Consider the following 24,649-nt stretch of genomic DNA (forward strand, 5'->3'; position numbering starts at 1 on the left):
CCTTGTGTCCTGTATTCCACATGATTCCCCTGTGGTCCACCTTCTAGGTTGACTCCTTTAATCCCCTCTCTGCAGGCTCCGTGCTGGACTCCAGGCCAGCTGTGGTGAACCAGTCCCTGTGAGCTTTTCTTCATCTCTTCTGTATGGGTTGAGACTGGCAGAGCAAGCCCTAGCGGTGGGGCTGCTGGGTCTCCACGCTCCCTCGCGGGGTGAGTGGCCCTGGACAGAGGAGTCTGGCCGGCCTGTCTCATACTTACATGGGAAGACTGGGAATGGCTCTTCCAAGGAAGTGCAGGCCACTGGCCATGGCTCCCAGGATAGCAGTCTCCTGTAGACGATAGCACAGCCTCAGCTTGGCTCTTACAGGCAGAAGCCCACGCCCAGTCTTGCCCACCGAGAAACAACAACGGAGCAGGGTGCCTAAACTTCAGGAATGCATGCCTGGGGCCGGGGGGTGGGGGGGAGGCCCTGCATGCTCCCTGAGCTTGTTGATGGACATGCGATTAACCCGCCTGTGGTTATGTGGGCAGCTGAACTGGAACGGGAAGTTAGTGTAGAAACTGAGGCCTTTCAAGTTATGACAAATTCATCAAACACATGAACTCCTGAGTGGGGAGAATGGCGTGGCCTCTGTCAGAGAGCCGAGTCTGCCTCAGCCTAGGGGACAAAGCCCTTTCTTGCCTTTCTCTGAGGCCGGGGCCCATGCAGACCCATTCCCTGTAGAGGCAGTTCAGGTTTGTGCAGACTCTAGTAGATAGCGTCTAGCGTAGGTCTCCTGCAGACCTCAGCGTGTCTTTTAGTGTCTGCGTCTTCCTGATCCGCCTCTGAGATCTGCTCAACGTTGGTTGGTGTCCTTCTCGGACTCCAGATGCCAGAATAGGCTTGAAGCTGCTAAAAAACAAAACAAAACAAAACAAAACAAAACAAAACAAAACAAAACAAAACAAAACAAAAAAAACCCAAAACCAAAACCAAAAACAAAAACCAAAACAAAAAAACCATCAGCAGCCTGGCTAACCCCTGAATCAGCAGCCTGGCTGCTAACCCCTGACAGGAGAGTAAATTCTGCAACTCCCAAGCTCTCCTGGTGTGGCAATACCTAGGCACTCCTGACTGTATGGGGGGGAAGTCGGCCTGGAATGGTTATAAGGACCCACGCTCACTGGGCTCGGGTAGTCTTAAGTAGTATGGGAAGGAAGGTTTTGTGATAGTCTGAGAGCTAGGTGTCGTGATAGCAGGAGAATCTCAAGTTTAGGCCCAACCTGGGCTACACAAATAAGGTAGTATCTCGAAATAAATAAATAATAAAATGGGCTGATATTTGATAAAGTTGGAACCATAGCCTCCCAACAGGGGGATACGCACAGGAGATTGATTGAGGCAGGGCCTCTGCTCAGACCCTCCTCTTGTGGGTGAAAGTCTGAGCCTAAAAGGCCCTCCTCTTACTTGAAGCACTGACCTTTCCTGGTCTAGCACAGCTTTGACGGGAGGCTTCAGCTGACCCCTGAGGGATCAACATGAGGAGGAGAAGGTCTAACTCCAGCACTCTCCAGCCAACTGAGGCTGTCCCTCCACAGCTGGACAGTTCTCCAAAAGGACTGGAGAGGAAACATGATGCACTTCTGTCACAGAGAGGCAGACGAGTCCCTAAAGAGGGCTCCTAGCTCTGTAGCTGGAGCAGGCCGGAGTCTTAGCCTCTGAAAAGCCCCTGCCACAGCTGCTCCGTTGCTCTTTAGGTAATGGCCTTGGTCTCTAGAGTGAACCTGGATCCAAGCCCAGAGGTCCTGAGAGACAGTTGCAGGCTCTAAGGGCTCATCATACGCACGGGTCCTGAGTACTTCAGATTGTGTCTCACTGGGCTACAGAGTAAGTTCTAGAACAACAAGTTTGGTGAGACACACACACATAAACAGACACACAAACACACACAGAGACACACAGACAGAGACAGACAGAGAGACAAAGACAGAGATGAAAGAAAGACAAAGACAGAAATGAGACAGAGACAAATGGAGACAGAGAGACAGATACGGGACAGAGACAGACAGACAGAGACAGACAGAGACAGACAAAGACAGAGGTGAAAGAAACAGAGAGAGAGAGACAAAAACAGAGATGAGACAGAGGCAGACAGAGAGACAGAGACAAGACAGACAGAGAGGGGCAGAGAGACAGAGAAATAGCCAGAGATTGATTCTGAGACTGACGTGGTGCCCCCAGTACCTGCGTCTTAGGGAACAGGCTCCTCGGGCTATAACCCAAGGTCAAGGTAGAACTGTTGACCTTTGAACTGAGCAACAGGATTGACGTCGGAACCACGGTCCAGATTCAGTGACAGATCTCCATAAGGTGACAGCACTTGGCAGGAAGAGTGAGCTGCCTCAGGAAAACTGCACACCCACACACCAAGGGCACCAAGGATCACCAATGGACGGCATACCCTGGAACAGGACGGCGCACAGGAGGAGTCCTCTCTCTGCTCTTCCCCAAGAAGCCTTTCCTGTATACACCACATTCTCAACTTTCCAGCTTCAAGACCCCAGTGAAAATAAATGTCTGTTGTTTAACCCCCGTTTGTGGTCATTTGGGGCCCAAGAAGATGACATCATGCCTCCTCCTCTTCTATCCCTTTTCACGGGATCCAAGAACCTGAGAGTGGGTGCTGGCTGAGTGAGGAGACAGGAGGCCATGGAGACTTACACGAACTGTGCCCAGTGCCCGTGTGGATCCTGAAAGGGGGACAGTGTTGGGCTGCAGCTGTGGCACTGGCGTGAACTTGGGTTTCTTATTATAGACAGATCTAGAAATAGACATGGGAGAATGTATGTCTAGGTCTGGCCCAGCGGCAGCAAAGTCCCAGCAAGCATTGAGCTGACCCGGCTGAGGAAACGCCTTCTCAATCCTGAGCTAACTGGAGTCAGGGCTGGGGAAGAGCCAAGGGCAGTGTGGCTGGACACAGACTATGCAGGGTGAGCTTCAATGCTCCTTGTGTCAGAAAGCCAGGAAGTGCTCAAGGGACAATGGAGCCGCAGGGAGAGGGCAGGAACTGGCCGGAAGGGCTTCCCTTTGGCCGGACCTGGGACAATGTGAAAGACACAGTATAGTAATGGATTCCTATCTTTATTTACTATGTAAATAATTCATGATAAAAAATAAATGATTGAATACGTGAATGGGGGGGAGAAAGCTGACTCCCAAATGTAGAAGGAATAATGGGACTAGAGAGCTTCCATTTGGCAACTAGCATATTAATAATTGATTCAGGGACTCAACAGCGGATGCTCCAACTCCTGGTGAAAGATGGAAGGAAGCAGGCTATTTACTTAGCCTGGACTATCTGCTCTCAAAGCACTTGCTAATTATTACTTAGTAATTAGTAAGTTCAAAATACTAATTAATTGACTGCACCATGGAGGAACCTGGCAGACATCACCTTCAGCCAAGTGGCAAATATTAGCATCGCCAGAGAGGGGTGAACAGACACCCTGGACCTGCTGACACGCTGTGGCAGAGGCATGCAGCATCACTTCTGAGAGAGAGGTGGGACCCAGTGTGACAGAGAGACAGACAGTCTGAACTCAGGGTGTTTCACATCATCAGCCTGCACTCTCAGAACTCAGAAAAATTCAAAAGTAGATCCACCAACCTGGGCGTGGCAGCACACGCCTGTAATTCCAGCACTGGACTTTAGACCCAGAGGATCTGAAGTTTAGTCTCAGTCACATAGGGGGTTGAGGCTAGCCTGGCTATGTGAGAGCCATCTTCAATAAGGGAAGGTGTTTGTCCTGGGTTACAGGGTCACAGGACATGTTCTACCACAGAGCTACAGCCTCAGCCCAAGACTAACTTGGATTGTTTTAGGTGAGAGGTTAGGAAGTGACCTAACACACCTTGGCTGCCTTGTCAAATGATAGCCCCTCCAGAGTTCCAGCTGCAGGCCTTTGTGATCTTACGGAAGAGAACAATGACCCTGGAGAGCCTGTGGGCTGCTGTGAGGCCTGGAATGAGCCCCTGGCTTCTGGCCTTCCTGTCTACATCTGCTAGGCATTCTTTGCACAGTCCATCTTCCTCTCGGAATTCCAAGCAGTTGCTCCAACTCTCAGACCAAACTGTGGGAACAAAATCCTCACAGGACCAAGTCTTTCAGGAAGATTTGTTCTCAGATGAAGGACATCACACGACACTGGTCTTGTGAGACCAGGCTGTGGTTCTTATTTGTTTGGTTGGTTTGGTTTTATTTATTTATTTATTTATTTATTTATTTATTTATTTATTTATTTATTTATTTTGGTTTTTCTTTTGAGACAGTCTCTCTGTATAGCCCTGACTGTCTTAGAACTCACTCTGTAGCCGGGCGGTGGTGGTGCACACCTGTAGTCCCAGCACTTGGGAGGCAGAGGCAGGCAGATTTCTGAGTTCGAGGCCAGCCTGGTCTACAGAGTGAGTTCCAGGACAGCCAGGGCTACACAGAGAAACCCTGTCTCAAAAAACCCAAATAAATAAATAAATAAATAAATAAATAAATAAATAAATAAATAAGAACTCATTTTGTAGACCAGGCTGGTTTCCAATTGAGAGAGCTACTTGCTTCTGCCTCCTGAGTTCCAGGATTAAAGGAGGAGCAGGAGGAGAAGGAACAGGAGGAGCAGGAGGAGCAGGAGGAGCAGAAGCAGGAGGAGAAGGAGAAGGAGGAGAAGGAGCAGGAGGAGGAGGAAGAGAAGAAGAAGCAGGAGAAGGAGGAGCAGGAGGAGAAGGAGCAGGAGGAGAAGGAGCAGGAGGAGAAGGAGCAGGAGGAGAAGGAGCAGGAGGAGCAGGAGGAGAAGGAGGAGCAGGAGGAGAAGGAGCAGGAGGAGCAGGAGGAGAAGGAGGAGCAGGAGGAGAAGGAGCAGGAGGAGAAGGAGCAGGAGGAGAAGGAGGAGCAGGAAGAGAAGGAGCAGGTGGAGAAGGAGCAGCAGCAGGAGGAGAAGGAGCAGCAGCAGCAGGAGCAGCAGGAGCAGCAGCAGCAGGAGGAGAAGGAGCAGCAGCAGCAGCAGGAGCAGCAGCAGCAGCAGGGCCTGATGGTTCTTAGCTGCATCGCTGGCCTCGTCTGGGTGGCTATGCTGCCTCAGTGTGGAGCTGACCAGAGACAGCGGACATCTGTGTGCAACAAACTCCCAAACAGTTCAAAAATAGAATAAGAAGTGTGGAAAGCGGTTGACACTTTAGGAACCAGGGTGAACACAACGTAGGTTTTTTGCACTAGTCTAACAACTTTTCTATAAGTTGGAAATTTTTCCGAAGTAAAAGCTTTTTTTTAAAAAAAAAATCAAAAACCAAAAGCAAGCAGCCTCTTGGAATCTGAGGCAGAGGCCTGTAATCCCAACTACTCCATGAGGCTGAGGCAGGAGCATTACCAGTGTCAGGCTGTGCTGACTTCTTAGTGAGAGAGACCCTTTCTCAAGACAAGAAGTAAGGACAGGCCTGGAGTTGTGATGGTCAGAGCCATCACCGTTCCAGCTTCTAGAGTCACCGGGAGGTGAGTCCCCAGGCTGGCCCATGAGGGACATCTTAGCTGGGTTAACAGAGGCAGAATGACCCACCTTAGAGAAGGCCAGTGTCATTCCCTGGACTCGGGCACTGGGCTGCATATAAATGGGAGAATGAGCCGGTTGGTGGTGACACATGCCTTTAATCCTGGTACCACTTGGGAAGCAGGTACAGTCGGATTCCACACACCCCCAACACACACACACACACACACACACACACACACACACACACACTCACACGCCCTTTCCCTCTATGGTGGACTACAATTTTGAACTGTGAATTCTTTTCCCTTAAGTTTCTCTGTCAGACATTTTGTCCCAACAATGAACAAACAAAAAAACCATTGGGGGGTTGGAGAGTTGGCTCAGCGGTTAAGAACACTGACTGCTTTTCCAGAGGTTCTGAGTTCAAATCCCAGCAACCAAATGGTGGCTCACAGACATTTGTAATTCCCTCTTCTGTTGTGTCTTAAGACAGTGACAGTATACTCATAAACATAAAATGAATAATTGTATCTTAAAACATTTTTTTGTAAAAAAGAAGGAGGAGGAAAAGGAGGAGGAGGAAACAACTACTGGGATGTGACTCAGAGGTGAGTGCTTGGGAAGCTCCTCACTCACTGCCCAGAGCTATGGGACCCATCTACCCATCTACCTGCCTGTCCATCTATCTATCTACCCATCTACCTGCCTGTCCATCTATCTATCTACCCATCTACCTGCCTGTCCATCTATCTACCCATCTGCCTATCTACCTACCCATCTACCTGCCTGTCCATCTATCTATCTACCCATCTGCCTATCTACCTACCCATCTACCTGCCTGTCCATCTATCTATCTACCCATCTGCCTATCTACCTACCCATCTACCTGCCTGTCCATCTATCTATCTACCCATCTGCCTATCTACCTACCCATCTACCTGCCTGTCCATCTATCTACCCATCTGCCTATCTACCTACCCATCTACCTGCCTGTCCATCTATCTATCTACCTACTCATCTACCTGCCTATCCATCTATCTATCTACCTACCCATCTACCTGCCTGTCCATCTATCTACCTACCCATCTACCTACCTATCCATCTATCTATCTACCCATCTGCCTATCTACCTACCCATCTACCTACCTATCCATCTATCTATCTACCCATCTACCTATCTACCTATCCATCTATCTATCTACCTACCTATTTACCTATCTACCCATCTACCTACCTCCCATCTATCTACCTACCTGTCTACCTACCTATTATCTATATATCTACCCATATATCTACCTACTTACCTATCTACCTATCCATCTATCTATGTATCTGTCTATCTATCTATCTATCTATCTATCTATCTATCTATCTACCTACCTATCTACTATCTACCTATCCACCTATCATCTACCTATTTATCTACCTATCATCTATCTGTCTACCAATCTATCTACCTATCATCTGTCTATATACCAATCTATTTATCTACTGATCTATCTATCATCTATCTGCCTATCTTACCTATCATCTATCAATCTACCTATTATCTATCTATCATCTATCTATCTATGTATCTATTTATCTACCATCTATCTATCATCATCTATAATCTTTATCATTCATCTATCTACCATCTATCTGTCTACTATCTATCTATCTATCTATCTATCTATCTATAATTAAAGAATGGGGCTGAAAAGATGGCTGTGCAGTTAAAAGCACGTTCTGCTCTTCATGAAGATGAGGATTCAGTTCTCAGCACCATGTCTGGTGACTCACAGTGGCTCTAACTACAACTCCAGGGGAATGTCTCCTCTTCTGGTATCTGTGGACACTGCACACCTGCAGCATACAATTAGGCATATATAGACACACATAAATAAGGTTAAAATTAAATCTTAATCAGCTTTTCAAGGTCAGAGAAAATCTTGTCTCAAAAAAAAAAAACACAACAAAATTAAACAAAAAACCCTCAATTAAAAAAAATGGAAAATGGGCAAAAAGATGTGAGCCCTTAGAGGTGACACAGATGGTGGATGAGGACATGTAGAGATTTTGGCTCATTCTTTGTCAGGGAAATGCAAATCAAAATCATCAGAAGATACCAGCACATCCCCATTGGAATGGCTAAAATAGAAAATGGTCACAAAAGCATACGCTGGTGCGGCTGTGGAGAAACAGAGTTAGTCATTCATTTCTGTTAAGAGCGCAGAATGACACAACTCTGGAAAACAGTTTAGCGGTTTCCTCAGAATCAAACATACTATGAAATAACCACCAACTGCATTCATGGGACTTTATCCCAGGGACATAAAGATTCAGGCTCACACAACATCCTGGAGGGAAACACACACGACAGGCAATGGAGAGATGCTCAGTGGTCAGAGCCCTCCCTGCTCCTGCAAAGGACAAAGTCCCAGCACCCACACCAGGCAGCTCAGCTGGGACCAGCATGTACTACGTTGTATTCACACATACACAACAATTTTGCCATTTTGTTTTGTGTTTTTTGAGAAACAGTATCCCTGTTATGTAGCCCTGGCTTTCCTGGAACTCTGTGTAGATCAGACTGGCTGGAGCTCACAGAGCTTGGCCAGACTCTGCTTCCCGAGTGCTGGGATTAAAGACACGTGCTACCACCGTGTTGTGCCGATCATTTCAAAAATAGTAAATCTTTGCCGAGTGTGGTGGCAGACACCTTTAGTCCTGGCACTTGGGAAGCTGAAGCAGGAGGATCTCTGTGAGTTGGAGGCTATCCTCTTGAAGCACGAGAAGACTAGATCCAGGCAAACCAACCCTACAGTTTGGGAGACCCCCGTCTCAAAAAAATAAATATAAACAAATAAATTTTCCAAAACAAAAAAATCTGCGCCAGGCGCTGGTAGTGCATGCCTGTAATCCCAGCACTCTGGGAGGCAGAGGCAGGCAGATTTCTGAGTTTGAGGCCAGCCTGGTCTACAGGGCTACACAGAGGAAAAAAAAAATTCCCCATAGCCATTTTGTCCCCTTAGTTACTTTTCTGTTGCTGTGAAAAAAACAAATGCATATACTGGAGAGATGGCGCAGCTGTTAAGAGCACTGATTGCTCTTCCAAAGGTCCTGAGTTCAAATCCCAGCAACCACATGGTGGCTCACAACCATCTGTAAAGAGATCTGATGCCCTTTTCTGGTGTGCCTGAAGATAGCTACAGTGTACTTAGATATAATAATAAATCTTTTTTTAAAAAAACACACATACACACACACACATGATCAAAGCAGGCATCTTACAGAAGGAAGGATTCTTCTGGGCCTGTGGTTCCACAAGGGGTGAGTCTATTCCCACCACCGATAACTTGTGAACACAGATCTTTATGTCTCTGTGATAAATTCTTACGTTCTCTGGAGTGAAATTGTGTTACTTCACAGCTCTGTTTCCAAGGAAACTGCCAAACTGCTTTCCAGAGTCGTATCATTTTAAGCCTTTCATCCTAGCACTCGGGAGGCAGAGGCAGGAGGATCTCTGTGAGTCTCAGGCCAGCCTGGTCTACACAGCAAGCTCCAAGCCAGCCATGGCTACTGGGGGAAAACCCTGACTTGAGGAGACGTTTCCATGCCGTTTAAAACTGTTGATATAGCATCCTTGACACGACAAGGTTACAGATGAGCGGAGGGGATCATGGTGACCCAGCAGAGAGAATCATGGTGACCCAGCAGAGAGGATCATGGTGGCTGAGCAGAGAGGATCCTGGTGGCTGAGCAGAGAGGATCCTGGTGGCTGGGGGAGCCTGTGGCTCCAGAGAGGAATGAACGAACGCAGTCTCCACCACGCCGCTGGCACAGTCTGAGTCATGGCTACACACAGCAGTGCTACGTTGTAGGGTGAACCATTGCCAAGGCCATCCAGATCTCTTAGTGTTGTTTCTGATAAGAGCGTGTGAATCTACAATTATTCCAAAGTAAATAGCTTGCTAAGAAAAAAACCCTGGCAAATGTGTGTGTGTGTGTGTGTGTGTATGTGTATGCACATGAATCAGATATATATCATACATGTATGACTTTATATAACTGCCAAGTACACATTGTTATATTTATTACATACATTACACATACTTTAAAATTATAAGTGATTAAAAAAAAATACTAGCTTCTGGGGTCACCCAGAGCCTCTCAATTGGAACATTGGTGACCAGGATTCCTTTTTCTTTTTTAAGATTTATTTATCTATTTATTTATTATTTTATGTATATGAGTACACTGCCACTGTCTTCAGACACACCAGAAGAGGGTATCAGATCCAGTTGGTTGTGAGTCACCATGTGGTTGGCGCACAATTAAACTCAGGCCCTCTGGAAGAACAGTCGGTGCTCTTAGCCTCTGAGCCACCTCTCCATTCCCAGGGGGCCAGGATTCCTAAGTCAGCCCATGTCTGGGCTGATCCATGGCTGCCCAACAGTCTGAGATCAGGAAAACCTCGGTGTGTAGAACACACCAACATGTCCTTGGATCTCGACCCCTACCAGACCATGGGCCATTATGCCAGGACAGACACTGGGCCCAAATAGGGCCTTTAAGACCCAAACCTCCCAGTCAAGAATCTGAATGTTGAAGCTATCGTGAGGTGATCCTATAGACTGTGGGACAAAGGCAGAGGGGTGGGGGGCTGGAAAACACCTCCTATGAGCAGCACTTTGAAAGCAAGCTCTGGTGGCTCTTGGCGTTAGATGCTCTTGCCCCGACCTCTTACACTGTAAGTCCCTTCCCCTGAATTAATATAGTCTTGGTGGCCTAGGAAAATTCTGCAGCTTTGGCCCAGCTGCTGGACTAAGAACTCCTGAGTCAGAGCCCAGAGAAGGCGTCCTGCTCTGAGGGAGTCTACGCCTAGGTCCTCTCTGACAGCCAGCACCAGAGGAAGAGGTTTCCAGATGGCTCCATCCCTGCCTGAGCCGCCTGCAGTGGGGAAGTCTTTCCACCCGACAGAGTGAAATGGGCTCACAGGGTCCCACTCAGTCTCTCAAGCCACACACTGTGAGCTCGGGATTGGCTGTTTTTCAATGTTATGTTACCTACTACAGAAGATATGAAGCACTACGCAGTCCAAACAGGATGCCCAGGCTCCTGACCTTGGGAGCCTGCCTGCTTCCTGCTCTTTGGGACACCTGCATCTGCTGCTTTTCCTCTAACCAACCAGCCAGTCCAGGTTTCCTTCCCTGTTAACCCTAGGAATGCTGATCCTTGGGTTGGCCACAAGGCACTGTGGATATCCAAGGGGAAGTGACCGGAAGACAGGGCAGGAGGGGGTGAGGCTGTAGGTGGGATCTGCAAAATCTCTGCACATTGGTGTGGCTAAAAACCAAAGTCAAAAGATCAGCCATCCAAAAACATCAGGAGACAGAGCAGGGCAGTGCGGATAACCATTTCAGAGGCTGCACAGATGAAGCCATCACTAGGAACACACACACACACCACACACACCACACACACACCACACACCACACATACACATACCATACACACACACACCACACACATACATATCACACACACACACCATACACACACACACACCACACACACACTACACATACACACCACACACATACCACATTCACCACAACACACACATACACACACACACACACACACACACACGGAGAAGGGGGACTGCTGTTGAACATGGACCCCAAATGCATGTTGCACATTTAATTCCCAAAGTCACTTGAAGATATTTTGGAGGTCTTTAGGAGGTCACAGGTCATTAGGGTTAGATGAGATCATAAAGGTGAGGTCTCCACAGTGGCACAGGGAGACTAGAGAGACCCAAGATGACTCTCCTGTTCTTCCGTGCCACGAGACACCTTTGCCTAGCCGGGATGCCAGACTGTGTTCTCAAACTCTCCAGCTCCGGCACCAGGTGCTAAGTAGGCTTTATCAACTTCTCAGCCTGACATATTTTGTTCCAGGGATGGAAATCAGACTGGTGGCTGATAGGACAATATCAGCGAAGAAAATGTGTAGAAACTAGCAAGGGGCTGAGAAGCCATAGGTCAACTTTGGGGACTTTGTCAGAGTGCATAGGGGTTGAGAGAGAAGTCATCACCTGGGTTGGGGCTCAGGTGCAGCCCAGTAAGGGGGGACTTGACTAGCATGCTTGAAGCTGCAACCCCGGCACTTGTGGGTGGCACAGGGCAGCTCCGGTGGCCCTGTGTGGCCTCAGACACACGCCCACCCAAGCTGCTGCTTCCTTGTCCCTGTCAAGATAAGTGCGGGAATTGAAAGCCAGCATTTAGCATTTTTATAGCAGTCTGACAGACGCACTATGCTTGTTGGACCTAATAATAAAAAATTAGGGCCTACATTTTGGATGTCTTTGGGGATTTTTTCCCCTTTTTCTAGAAATACGTTTTATTTTATTTTACAAGAGTATTTGTCTGCGATGGATTGGGAACAAAAACAAAACAAAACAGAAGCTGAGCACAGACTATTCTTTCCAGATGCGAGAGAGAGAGAGAGAGAGAGAGAGAGAGAGAGAGAGAGAGAGAGAGAGAGAGAGAGAGAGTCGCTTGGGTGTTTGGTGTGGAGGAAGGGTCTATGGCTTGCTCTTGTTTATGGTATTTGTCATGGTGATGATATTTATCTATCTCCTGAGAAACTTAAGACATGTTTATAAGATGAGAGGAAAATGGTTGAGAAAGAAATGACAGGCAGCAGAGAAAACAACAACAACCACAACAACCATCATCACAACCACCAAAACCACAACCACCACAACAACTACCTCCACCACAACAACCACAATCACCACTACAACCACCACAGCCACAACAACCACCACAACAACCACTACAACAACAGCAACAACCTCAACCATAACAACTACCATCACCATAACAACCACCACCACCACCACCACAACCACAATAACAGCAACCACAATTACCACCACAATCACAAAACCCACCACCACAACCACCACAACCACAATCACCACAACAACCACCACAATAATACAATCACCACCACAACCACAACCACCACAACAACCACAATCACCACCATAACCACCACAATCACAACAACCACTACAACAACAACCTCAACCAAAACAAACACCATCACCATAACAACCATAACCACCACCACCACCATCACAACAACAACAACAAAAACCTGACAGAATAAAGTCACCTCCTAAGCTGGGGGTGGGGGAGAAAAACAAAAAACCAAGAGATTAAAAAAAAAAAGTTAAGAGCTGTGCAACCTTGTGCACATCAGTGCCTGCACACATGGTCACTGTGCACACCCGCACACCCACCCTGTTTACACTAGGAAAGGAAAAGGAGATCAAAGCTACAGGGCAGGCTCACAGAGTTTTAGGGAGTTTGGTTGCTATTTTGTTTTTTTCAGTTCTGGGAATTGAACCCAGGGCCTCGGACATGCTAGGCAAGTGGTCTACCAGTGAGCTACAGTCCCAGCCTCAGACTTACAATTTTAGTTTTGTTGTTTTTTTCAAGACAGGGTCTCACTACACAACTCTGGCTATCCTGGAACTCACTATATAGATGAGGCTGGCCTCAAATTCAATCTGCCTCTGCCTCCCCAGTGCTGGGATTAGAGATACTCACCACTACACCTGGCTTAAAACTTACACGGGTTTTAGCCAGGCAGTGGTGGCGCACACCTTTAATCCCAGCAGGCAGATTTCTGAGTTTGAGGCCAGCCTGGTCTACAGAGTGAGTTCCAGGACAGCTAGGGCTACAGAGAAACGCTGTCTCGAAATAAAACAAAACAAGACTTACATGAGTTTTAAGTTCTAAGAACACAGCCGGCCGGGGTGGTGTCACATACCTGTGAGCCCATGTACTTACACACACAATTTTAAAAATGAAATCTGTGTTCTAGCCCCTCTGTGAAGACAGACACAAAAAACTCTTAAAACATGTTGGGGCTTCTCTGGAGCGTTTTCCCTTCTTTCTTCAAGTAAACCTTGATTTGTTCCTCTCTGCCTTTCCTGTTTTCTAAACCTTCCTGAAGTGTTACATTTTGGCTTTCTCCTCCAGGCTCTGCACAGGCTTTGAGTTTCGAAAGTCTTTGTGATACCTCCTCATTTCTTTTAAGATTTACTTATTTTATGTGCGTGTTTCAATGCTTGGTGCCTGTGAAGGCCAGAAGTGGTTGGTTCCTCTGGAACTGGAGTTGCAGACAGCTGTGAACCACCATGTTAGGTTCTGGGAACCAAACCCCAGTCCTATGGAACAACAATGGCTGTCCTTAACCGTGGAGCCATCTTCCCAGCCCCTGATTCATTGTTACCGGGTTTTTACATTTTCTCTTTTTCTTGTGTGTGTGTGTGTGTGTTCATGAGTATGTGAGCTAGTGTACGTACACACACGCAGGCACACACACACACACACACACACACTAAGGTGGTGTATAGAAGTCAGAGGTCAGCTTGCATGAGCCAGTTTTCCATTCCCACTGTGTGGATTCCAAGTATGGACCTCAAGTCTTCAGGCATGGCGCTGAGTGCCTTAACCCACTGAGAACTCTCCAGGCCCCGTTTTGGTTTATGAAATTAGAGTTTCACGCTGGCCTTGAACTCTGACCCTCCTTTTTCCACCTCCTGAGTCCTGGGATTGCAGGCATGCTCCACCACACCCGATTGGCTTTGGTTGTATTTGACATGTTATCTTGTTGTCCCTATGACCCAGCTTGTCTTCCATTTCCTGTTTCTGTTACATTTGTCAAGTTTCTGCTCCATTTATTTGGAAGATTTATATCATATTCTATTTGTCCACTGGTTAATTTTTCTAAACGGAATGATTAGTTTCGTGGTGCTGAGGACAGAACTCAGAGGGTACATGATGGGCAAGCCTTCTAATAGCCCTGTGTGTGTTCGTGTGTGTGTGTGTGTGTGTGTGTGTGTGTGTGTGTTGTGTGTTCATGTGTCTGGGTTCATGTGTATATGCTGTGTGTTAATCTGTTTTGTGTATATCATGTGTGTGTTTGTGTGTATGTGGTGTGTGTTCGTGTGTTCATGTATATGTTCATGCATATTCATGTGTGTTGATGTGTATGTGTTGCATGCATGTTCATGTGTGTGTTCCTGTGTGTGCTGTGTGTGCTGTGTGTGCTGGTATATGTGTTCACATGTGAATGTGTGTTGATGTGTGTGTTTTGTGTGTGTGTTCATGTGTGGGGTATGTGTGTGTTTGTGTGTGTATGTATGTTCATGTCAGGGGTGTGTGTGTATGTGTATGTTCATGTGGGAGGTGTGTGTGTGTTGATGTGCGTATATGTGTGTGTGTTCATGTGTGTGTGTGTATGTGTGTTCATGCAGGCAGGGACATGACCACCAGAGTTTGACATCAGGTGTCTTTTTCAATCTTTCTCTACCTTAAATACTTTGAAGTTTTCACTACTCTTTTATTATTTTATTTGTTTATGATTAGGGACAGTGCTTGTGGAGTCAGAGACGCTCTTGGGAATCAGTCCTCTCCAGCTATAGAAGAGTTCCAGGGATGACCTCACATTGCTAGGCTTGCAATAGTAAATAGTTTGCCTGCTAAAGCATCTTATTCTCTCTCTCTCTCTCTCTCTCTCTCTCACACACACACACACACACACACTTTTGGTCTCTCTTGTGAAACAGGGTCTCTATTACATAGCTGTCCTAGAACTTGTGGGTCTGGAGAAATGGCTCAACAGTTAAGAGCACTGGCTGCTCTTCCAGAGGTCCCGAGTTCAATTCCCAGCAACCACATGGTAGCTCACAACCATCTGTAGTGGGATCCAATGCCATGCCCTCTTCTGGTGTATTTAAAAATAACTACAGTGTACTCATATAAATAAAAAGAAAAAATTAAAAAAAAAAAAAAACAGCTTGTCGACAAGCTAGCCTCTAGCACACAGGGACCCACCAGCCTCTGCCTCCCATGCTGAGATTAAGGGTTTGCGTCACCTTATTTGTTTATGATGAACCCAAAGGTCAGCTTGCTGTTCACACGGATCCTCATCTCCCCAGCACCAAGGTCACAGTGCACAGTCCTCTATCCCAAGGTTGCTCATCCTGAGGTCACTGGCATCTTCCTCCCATGCCACCAAGAGCATTTTCCAATATAGTCTCTGATGAAGCAGACTCAGCCCCCATGTCCCTCCCTGCATACCTCTTGAAATTTATTATTTATTTATTTAGCTGGAGTACAGGCATCAAGCAATTATTTCAGAGAGTATTTGTTGGAAATGAATTCTCTTGGCGCAACCAAAAATGGTGTTTGTTTTCCCTGCCGCCACTGAGTGCCTGTCAGAGCAGGCATGGGGACTTTAGGCTCAGCTAATTTTCCCTCCGGACGGTGAAGGTGCCCTCGCTGTCTTTGAATCTCAAGTTTCCAACATTAGATGTCAGCTCCTTCCTTTTTTCTGGAGGTAGCATGTTTTCCTACTGGGAACCTGCATCTCCCTTCCCTGTGTTCTGAAATGTTTCCATGGGGTCTCCCTTGGCCCTGGACAGTTTTATTATTTCCGTAACTCTTCCCTCCCTTCTTTCTGTTCCCTGAAATCTCATTGAAATGGCCCGTTTCCATGTTGCTTAGTTTTAACTTTACACTTGTGTGTGTGTGTGGGGGGGGGGGGAGTCCTTCACCATGTGTTCTCCAAAATTCCTCAGCTTGACTTCTCCCCTCACAGGTGACCCCTGACCTATCCTGTCTTCCTCTTTGGCTTGCTAGGAGCATTTTTTATTTCAATGGGGGAAATATTTTCTTTCTCAAGACACCTAGCTGACTTTCAGAAAGCATCTTTTTAAGTTTATTTTTATTTCTTTCCTGTAAACATAATTTTGGGTTTTTTCCTGAATATATAATGTATTCTTGTAAATTTCTGAATAATACATAAAACTGTAAAAAGAAGAAAGCAAAATGCCACCAGAATATTCTATTCCCCAGATTATTTTATTATTTTATCTTTTTCTTATTTTAAGATTCTTTTTGAGTCTGGGCAGGGTCTCACCTATGCTGTGCACACTATCATGGAATTTCATTCAAATCCTGCAGCCTGATAAGATTGAACAGTCACACATAGCTCAGGCTTGCCCGGCATTCTCTGAGTAGGCCAGGCTAACCTTGAACTTATGATCCTATGACCTCAGCCTCTTGGGTACCGCTTTACTTGCCTGCATTCCTGTTACAATTTTTTCTCTCTAAAAATGTTACTAGTGCTGTTTTTATAATATCTGATGTGCTTTGAAAACTCACTCTTACAGGGCTGGAGAGATGGCTCAGCAGTTAAGAGCACTGACTGCCCTTCCAAAGGTCCTGAGTTCAAATCCCAGGAAACACATGGTGGCTCACAACCATCTGTAATGAGATCTGACTCCCTCTTCTGGAGTGTCTGAAGACAGCTACAGTGTACTCACATATAAAAATAAATAAATCTTTGGGCCAGAGTGAGGGGGGTCTGAGAGTGCAGAGGTCCTGAGTTCAATTCCCAGCAACCACAGGATGGCTCGCTCTGTATATCTGTACAGCTACAGTGTACTAGTATACATAAAATAAATAAATCTTAAAAAAGAGAAGAGAAAAAGACAACTCCCTCTTTCCTGTGTTAGCTCAGACTAACTCTCTATATCCAGTAGACACTTACTTGACTGCCCATCACAGTAGCAAAAGTTTGTTCTTTCTGGACTCCCCAAAGCAAGTAGTCTGACTTCGAGGCTGGTATTCCACACAGCCAAGGGGTCAGAACTGATGTGCTGCCCTGTCATCATCCATGGGACACCTGGGATTGGCTGTCTGCACTCTAGTGTGGGAAGGGGACATCAGAAAGGCCTGTGTGTGCCTGGGTACACCTAGTACCTGCCACATTGTGTCGGGTTTTACAAGGAAACCCGAAAATGTTGGCCAGTCAGAGTCTCCACGAGATGTAGAGCCTTGAATAGGAAGGTAGACACTTAGTAGCCTTTTTTTCTGGCCTCCAGATGTCTGTGAGTGCCCACATCCTCAAATACACTTTCAAAAAAAAAAAAAAAAAAGGCTGTTCTGTCTCCAGGGTCCTGCTTCTTCCTGGAGCTCAGCTTCACTCAAGTAAGCGTCTCTCCACCTGGCTGGAGACACATTCAGTTAGGTGCTAGCCTTCCATCCCTGTAATCTGATTGGTACTCTGGGGGCTATTATAGGCCTAAAGGTGTGTGTGTGTGTGTGTGTGTGTGTGTGTGTACCTGCATGCACTTGTACACACACAAGTGCCATGAATGCCATGTTATCTTAGTCAGGGTTTCCTTTTGCTTGCTTGATGTTTGTTTTGGGGTTTTTAAAGACAGGGTTTCTCTGTATAGCCCTGACTGTCCTGAAACTCACTCTGTAGACCAGGCTGGCCTCGAACTCAGAAATCCACCTGCCTCTGCCTCCCAAGTGCTGGGATTAAAGGTGTGCACCACCATTGCCCAGCCATTATTCAGGATTTCTATTACTGCACAAACATCATGACCAAGAAGCAAGTTGGGGAGGAAAGGGTTTATTCAGTTTACATTTCCACACTGCTGTTCATCACCAAAGGAAGTTAGGACAGGAACTCACACAGGGCAGGAAGCAGCAGCTGATACAGAGGCCATGGAGGGATGTTTCTTATTGGCTTGCTTCCCCTGGCTTGCTTTCTTATATTACTCAAGAATACCAGCCCAGGGATGGCCCCACCCACAATGGGCTGGGCTCTCCCATTCTTGATCACTAATTGAGAAAATGCCTTACAGAAAATGGATCTCATGGAGGCATTTCCTCAACTGAAGCTCCTTTCTCTGTGATAACTCCAGCCTGTGTCAAGTTGACACACAAACCCAGCCAGTACACATGCGGAGGCCAAAGGACAGTTTGTGAGAATCAGTTCTCTCCTTCTCTATGTGGGTCTCAGGACCAAACTCAGGTCATCAAGTTTACCAATTGGCACTTGTACCTGTGGAGCCAGCCACCTTGCTCAACCAAGCCTAGGTCCTTATGCTGGACCAGGCAGTCTTCATCATTGTTCTCAGGATGATAATGACCACTCTTTCTACATGTTGGGGGGGTTTAAACCGTAGCCCTTCCAACCCGTGACTCCACAGTTCTTTTTTTCTTTTTTCTTGGTTTTTCGAGACAGAGTTTCTCTGTGTAGCCCTGGCTGTCCTGGAACTCACTCTGTAGGGCAGGCTGGCCTCGAACTCACAAATTCGCCTGCCTCTGCCTCCCAAGTGCTGGGATCAAAGGCGTACACCACCACTGCCAAGCGACTCCACAGTTCTAAGCAACCTTTGGTTACACCTGGCCTTACCTTCTGCAGGTGACAGGCTGACAGCATGGCCCTCTCCTGCCTTCTCAGTTTCCCCCAGTTTGCTGCAGGGTAACCAGGAAAAATGTCACTATTTCTACCTCCTCAGTTTCCCTGTCATCCACAACCCAACCTCTAAGCTGAAAACACATACCCTAGGCTCCTGCTGCCCGGTGTCCACTTCTGTATGGTCTGCATTAGCCATCCCAGTCAGCTGTCACAGCCACACTGCTCAGAGAGCCTCAGAACACGGCTGACAGTGGTAACTCGTCCTCACAGGCCCAAGGGACTGAGATATGCTCTGGGGTGCTCTCTCCCTTTCAAACTTTATCCACTTCGCATGTGGTAAAAATCCCATGCATCAGAGGGAGCCAGCCATAGTGCCAAACCCTAAGTCAGGAGGAGGGGCGGGGCTCCTTACCCTTGTAGTAAAGAAGTAGGCATGAAATCAAGAACTAGGCTCAGATATTTAAGCTAAGATAATTTTAAGCTAAATTAACCACGTTTAATTGCCTGAACATACAGGCTCCGAGGATCAACAGCACAAGCAAAACCCATCTCATTCCTCATGAGACTATGGCCAGGGTCCTTCAACTTCTGCAGAGGTCAGAAGAGGGCACCAGATTCTCCTGGGACTGGAGTTACAGACAGCTGTGAATCACCGTGTAGCTACTGAGACTCCAACCAGGTCCTCTGCAAGTGCCAACTCTGCAGCCAGGATCAATGGTTCTACCTTGTTCTTCTTTGTAAGCACCTGTGTTCCCATCTCTAAGTAGTCCAGTTGCTGTGTATCAGGCCTTGTGTGCTTCTGAGAGCATCACAGAGGCTCTAAGGACAGGAGAACCCCTCCTTCACATGTTACTCTCCAGTGGCATCTGCTTAGTTTCAGTCCACTGCTGCTGAGCACAGGCATGGAAGAGAATGTCCCCACAGACCTCCCACCCTTACCCGACAGCTATCCCACAATTCCAGTTTCCTCTGAGAAGCTGTCCTTGGAGCCCTCCTCCTGGCCAGCAGTTTCCCTCCCGTGCTCCCTCTTGCAAGAGCAGTGCCCCGACTTATCTTCCAAGCACTGTTCTTGTTCTCTGGTTGTAATGGATTTTAAAACTTTTCTATCATTTCTAGGCCTTGAGGGTGGGAAGAGAGGCTCTTAGGGATTATCTTGACCACTATCTTGATTCAATCTCTCTCGGTCTCAAACAATCAGTTCATGTCCACCCCGGGGTGCTTAATCCCTGGGAGCTGAACTTCAAGGCCGTATTGATCACATCTGTGGTTTGCAAACATAGCTGGACAAGTCCTAGCTCCTGAGGGCTACCACCTGCCCTTCAGTTAGCTACAGGCTATCTCAGGATCCCTGGACTTCTGAAAGGAGGAATTTCGAAACAGTGCCATAAGGGTGACTGAGGACTGCCTTCAGCAACAAGGAATTAGAAGTGGGCTCTGTGACAACTGCGTGGGAGATGCCGGGATTGATAGCTCTCGGGTGGAGCTCTGCAAATCCAGAGATGTGATGCACTTCATATACCTCCAGGGCTCATTTTACCATTGGTGACACCAGATTACTGTCCCTACATCAGGGGTGTAGGGTGGCTGTTTCCTTTTTTTCTTGGTTTGCCATTTCACTTGAAGCCAAGACGCAGAAAAGGAGAAAAGGTTGGGAAACACCTCCAGGTCTGAGACCAGGACAAGGTGGTGAACTCAAGAGGAGACTCCTGCCTGCTCCTGTAAGTATGGCTTGACTCTGGTTTTTTCCTTATACTTGCTACCCTACACGGCTTGGTGCACACTTGAGATGCATCTTTCCCTGTCTGGGGCAAGCCAGCACCATAGCTCTGGCCATGTGTGGTCCACTTTGGTCTGAATCTTCTTCATCACTCGATATTTCCCCGCTCAGATGGCAAATGAGTCGTTGCCCACTAAGGTGGATCTGGGACAGTGGCCCCCCAATCCTGTAGTCCTTCTTGAAAGGGCCTATGCACCTCTACCCCTGAATTCAGAGATACCTTTAAATCAGAACATCACATTATTACCATCCGATCTCAGATCACCTTCCTGACTTCCGGGGATGTTGCACACCCTGAATTTCAAAGTTCAAGGCACTGCGTGTCCAGGGTGCAAGGGCTGTTCTAAATCAAGCTCCCTGGGGCTTCCGGACTGACTTCCCGCCCTCCAAAGCCCCGATGTGATTCCCTTACATTTCCTTCCGGATTTGGGGGCATCTTTCCAGATAGTGGAAAGGGATCCAAAATTTGGAATTCCATGACGGAGTCAGCTCAAAGCTGCAGACACTCCCAGCCTCAGAGCTCGTATCCTGAAAAGCTTAGCAGTTTACAATATTTTCTCGGGGGGGGGGGGGGGGGGGGGTTAGAGCCTTCACTTCGGCCACACCTCCTCGATCATCTATTGGCCAACCTGAGCACCGCCTACGCAATGCCATTGGTTTGCACCGGCTGCCCAGACAAAGGGAGCGGTCGCTGCGGGAGGCGATGGGGCGGGGCTAGGCGGAAGCGCTGGGATGGGCGGGGAGCTGCTCTCGTGGAGGCGGGGCGGGGGCCTCCACGTGGGTGGGGCTGGGCGCCCTCCCCACCCCCACGAGGGCCGCGGCCGTGGGGCGCTGGTAGCTCTCCCGCCCCTCCGCCCAGCACCCTTCCCGCCCTGGGGCTCCTTCCTTGACTGCGGCTGCAGCCTTCTCTTCCCGGGGGGCTCAGAGTTCATCCCCCTTTTCGCCGTTGGGAACGTGGACACGCTGGAGCCTGGGTGCAGAAGGGCGCGGAAGTATGGAGCGGGTGCGCGAGCCGCTGCCCAGCGTCCAGGCCGCACCACTCTCCGCTGATCCAAAGGACGACTGGAACCCTGCGCGCCGACGACGGCTTGGGAGTTGGCGCGGGCCTTGGCACTAGAAAACGGATCCCGCTCCCAGAAAGGCGGGCCGGGTATCCCGCTCCTGCCTCCTGGAGAATTAGCTCGGCGGAGTGTGTGGCCGGGAAGGGAGGGAGGGAAAGGCCTTGGGTCGACCAGCCGGTTAGGGAGTAGCTTCTGGGGGACTCCCTTGCCTACCGAGCGCGGGCGAGCTGCCTTCTGAGCGCCGCCAGGTACGTGCTTTTTCCTTGTTTCCCGCGCGCCCAGAGCGCACTCTGGGGAGGGAATGAATACAAATCCAGCTGGTGTGTAGGAGATTTTCGCAACAAACGTGTCTGAGGGGTCCTGGGACGGCGCCGAACTCGGGGTAGCCCCTGCGCTGTGTTCTGGAGTCCCTACTGGGCTCTCCACCACCCACAGGATGGGGCCAGTCCCTGTGGAAAATGTCGCTCGCTTTCTTCCGAGGCCCACGGGATTCATCCAGGACTCCGTGGGTACCACAGCGGGATGGCTCTATTTCAAAATAGTTTATACACTTATCCCCTCAACCCGAAAACCTAGAATTCTCGTTTTCCGAGCCGGGATGTTTACTTTAGGGAAACCCGGGCTTGGCTCCTGCTGCGCGCCGGGTGTTAGGGAACGAATCCCTCTAGGATCCGGGAAGCCCAGATAATGCGGGGCTAGGAGATACCCTCAGCAGACTGGGTTGTGTTTTTGTTGTTGTTGGTTTGTTATTTTTCAGCATCAGAAGAGCCTGGTAGCTGAACTGGAGCGGGCCTCGTCCCCTCCCCCATACCCACTTCAAACAAAAGAGCTCCTCCGAGAATATTTTTTTTAGGGGGAGAGCGCTTCTGAATGTGGACCCACAGTTCTCCCCGCCCCCCGTTCCTAGGAAGGACAAGGGTTTTATATGTGTGCTTAAAACAAAGGGGAAGCTAGGCGCGAGTTGCCGGGAAAGGGGCGCTTTTATTTTGGAATTCTTGAAGAATTTACTTTCTTTTCTCCCAAGTTAGCTGCAGCGGAGCCAGAAGTGTCCCCACTGGCTTACCCCACAGTGGGATTTTACACGGTGTCGACCAAGGGAGGCTTTGTGAGAAGACCATTTCAGAAGAGGAAACGGGCCTCTGGCTGGTGGGGTAGGAACCCCTGTGGAATGAAAAGATTCCCAGTCTCTGCGGAAGATTGCAAAGGTGGGTTGTTTTTCTTTTGTCCCATCCTTCCCACCCCTTAAATTAGGAAAACAAAATAGCCCCCAAGCGTGCAGCGCCAGGTGGACATTTGGAGGCTGCGAGTGGAAAATGAATCTCTTTTAAAAACTTATGACCCCACGCACACCAAGTGTCTATCTTCGTCGTAGTTTGGGTGGGGAGGAATGGGACTGCCCTACCCAGAGTCGGGTTGAGCACGGATCCCGCCATGGAGAGAAGGGTCCCGGCGTGGGGAAGGCCCCTCTTTCTGAGACAAAGCGATCCTTAACTGTGGCCCCCTTCTAGAGTCCCGGGCATATTCGCTGCGCGCGTCTGTCTGCCCGCGCGGCGCTTGGCGGGCACCCGCTTCCACCAAAAGCCTGCGTTTCGCTTCTCCCAAACTAAAACTCATCAAGCCATAAAGCTTCCGGTGGAGAAGGCGCCGCGGATTTATGGCCCCCGAATTCCCCACTCTCTAATTATCCTTGTTTTTACTTGACTTATGGGTAGTGACCAATAAAATCATTTTCCATTTTGGATTTTTCTTTCTCGCTAACATGAAAAATTCAAGTTGCGCAGCCTCTCTCTCCCGCTTGGACAGACCATTTTTCTGAACGGGGATGGGGGTGGGGATAAAAGAATCCTGCCTCCATCTTTCGCCTCTACCAAGGACTGACCTGTCCCCCTATTCCCCGATTAATTGCATTTAGGGGAGAGTTGCCCCCACCCCTTCTCCCACCACTCTAGGGCATTTCTGCGGATCTTTTCCATAGAACCCCCGCTGGGCTCAGGCTCTGAACAGCACTGGAGGATTGCAACGCCCACCCAGGCCTTGCTGCGGGTCTCCCGTGGCCTCAGATCCTGTCCGGTCACCTCCCTCAGCCTCCCGGAACTCTCACAGGAGCCCTAGCCTTTGGGGCTCGAGCCTGGGGGCTCCAACTTTATGTGGGGATCCCCAACCGCCAACCTCTTCCCCATCCCCCATCCTCATCCCTTTGTTCGCCTCTCCGGACACTGAGTTGAAGGCAGGAAAAAAAATAATTAGATGGAAATCAAAGATTAGACGGGGTGCGCTGGCCGCCTGGGCGAAGCCGGCCCGACACTCCGCCGGCGCCTCATAAATCTTTTTCGCAGGCCTGACAAAAGCCACGTCCTGCCAGTTCCCTGGGAATCTAGAAACTTATCGATCTCCTCGACGTCCCCCAGACACCCCTCTTTGAGATCGAGGACGGAGAGTCCTTGGTGACCCCCCACTTATGTCCAGCCCAGGACGCCCCAGCCCAATCCCGGAGTTAATTAATTTTCAGAAATGGAAGGTGTCAGAGGGAGAGAGACTGACCTGGACCCAACCCCCTCCCAGGAAGGGCAGCAAATACCCCCAACCCGTTTGTAAAACCAAAGAAATGTTAGGGTGCTACGTTTCCCTTGCTGCAACTGCCTGGAAGGTATTCTGAGAAGGGTGAGGGGCAGCTTAACCCCTCGTCGGCGACTTCTTTGTCTGGTCCAGGAATTTCTGTAACCAGCGGGGCGCCTGGGACTGGGGCGCGGAAGCCAGGCTCCCAGACGCCGGTCCCGCAGGTGTGCAGCACGCTGCTGTTGCGGTACGAGCCACGGGTGTGTGCAGTCCACGTGCGATCCACCCGGGATTGCACCCGGGAGCCCTCCGCCGGAACAGGAGAGAATTTACGGAGTGGTCGTGCAGTTAGAGTTTTTAAAAATTTGAATTAATTGGGAGAGTGCTCCCCAACGCGAATGGAGGTGTCTTAAAAATTATATCCTATTGTTGAAGCAGTTGTTTCCGACCTTAGG

At 48.6% G+C, this 24,649-nt stretch overlaps 1 long non-coding RNA gene across 1 annotated transcript; it reads left to right on the top strand.

Moving 5' to 3' along the window:
* The first annotated feature begins 21,370 nt into the window (after positions 1-21,370).
* Positions 21,371-23,377, top strand: LOC127694201 (uncharacterized). Its single transcript, XR_007979804.1, has 3 exons — positions 21,371-21,886; positions 22,663-22,843; positions 23,147-23,377. It is a non-coding gene; the product is annotated as an uncharacterized LOC127694201 (long non-coding RNA).
* Positions 23,378-24,649: the final 1,272 nt, after the last annotated feature.

Source organism: Apodemus sylvaticus, chromosome 10 (genome assembly GCF_947179515.1).
Source record: "Apodemus sylvaticus chromosome 10, mApoSyl1.1, whole genome shotgun sequence".
Classification (NCBI taxonomy): Eukaryota; Metazoa; Chordata; class Mammalia; order Rodentia; family Muridae; genus Apodemus; species Apodemus sylvaticus.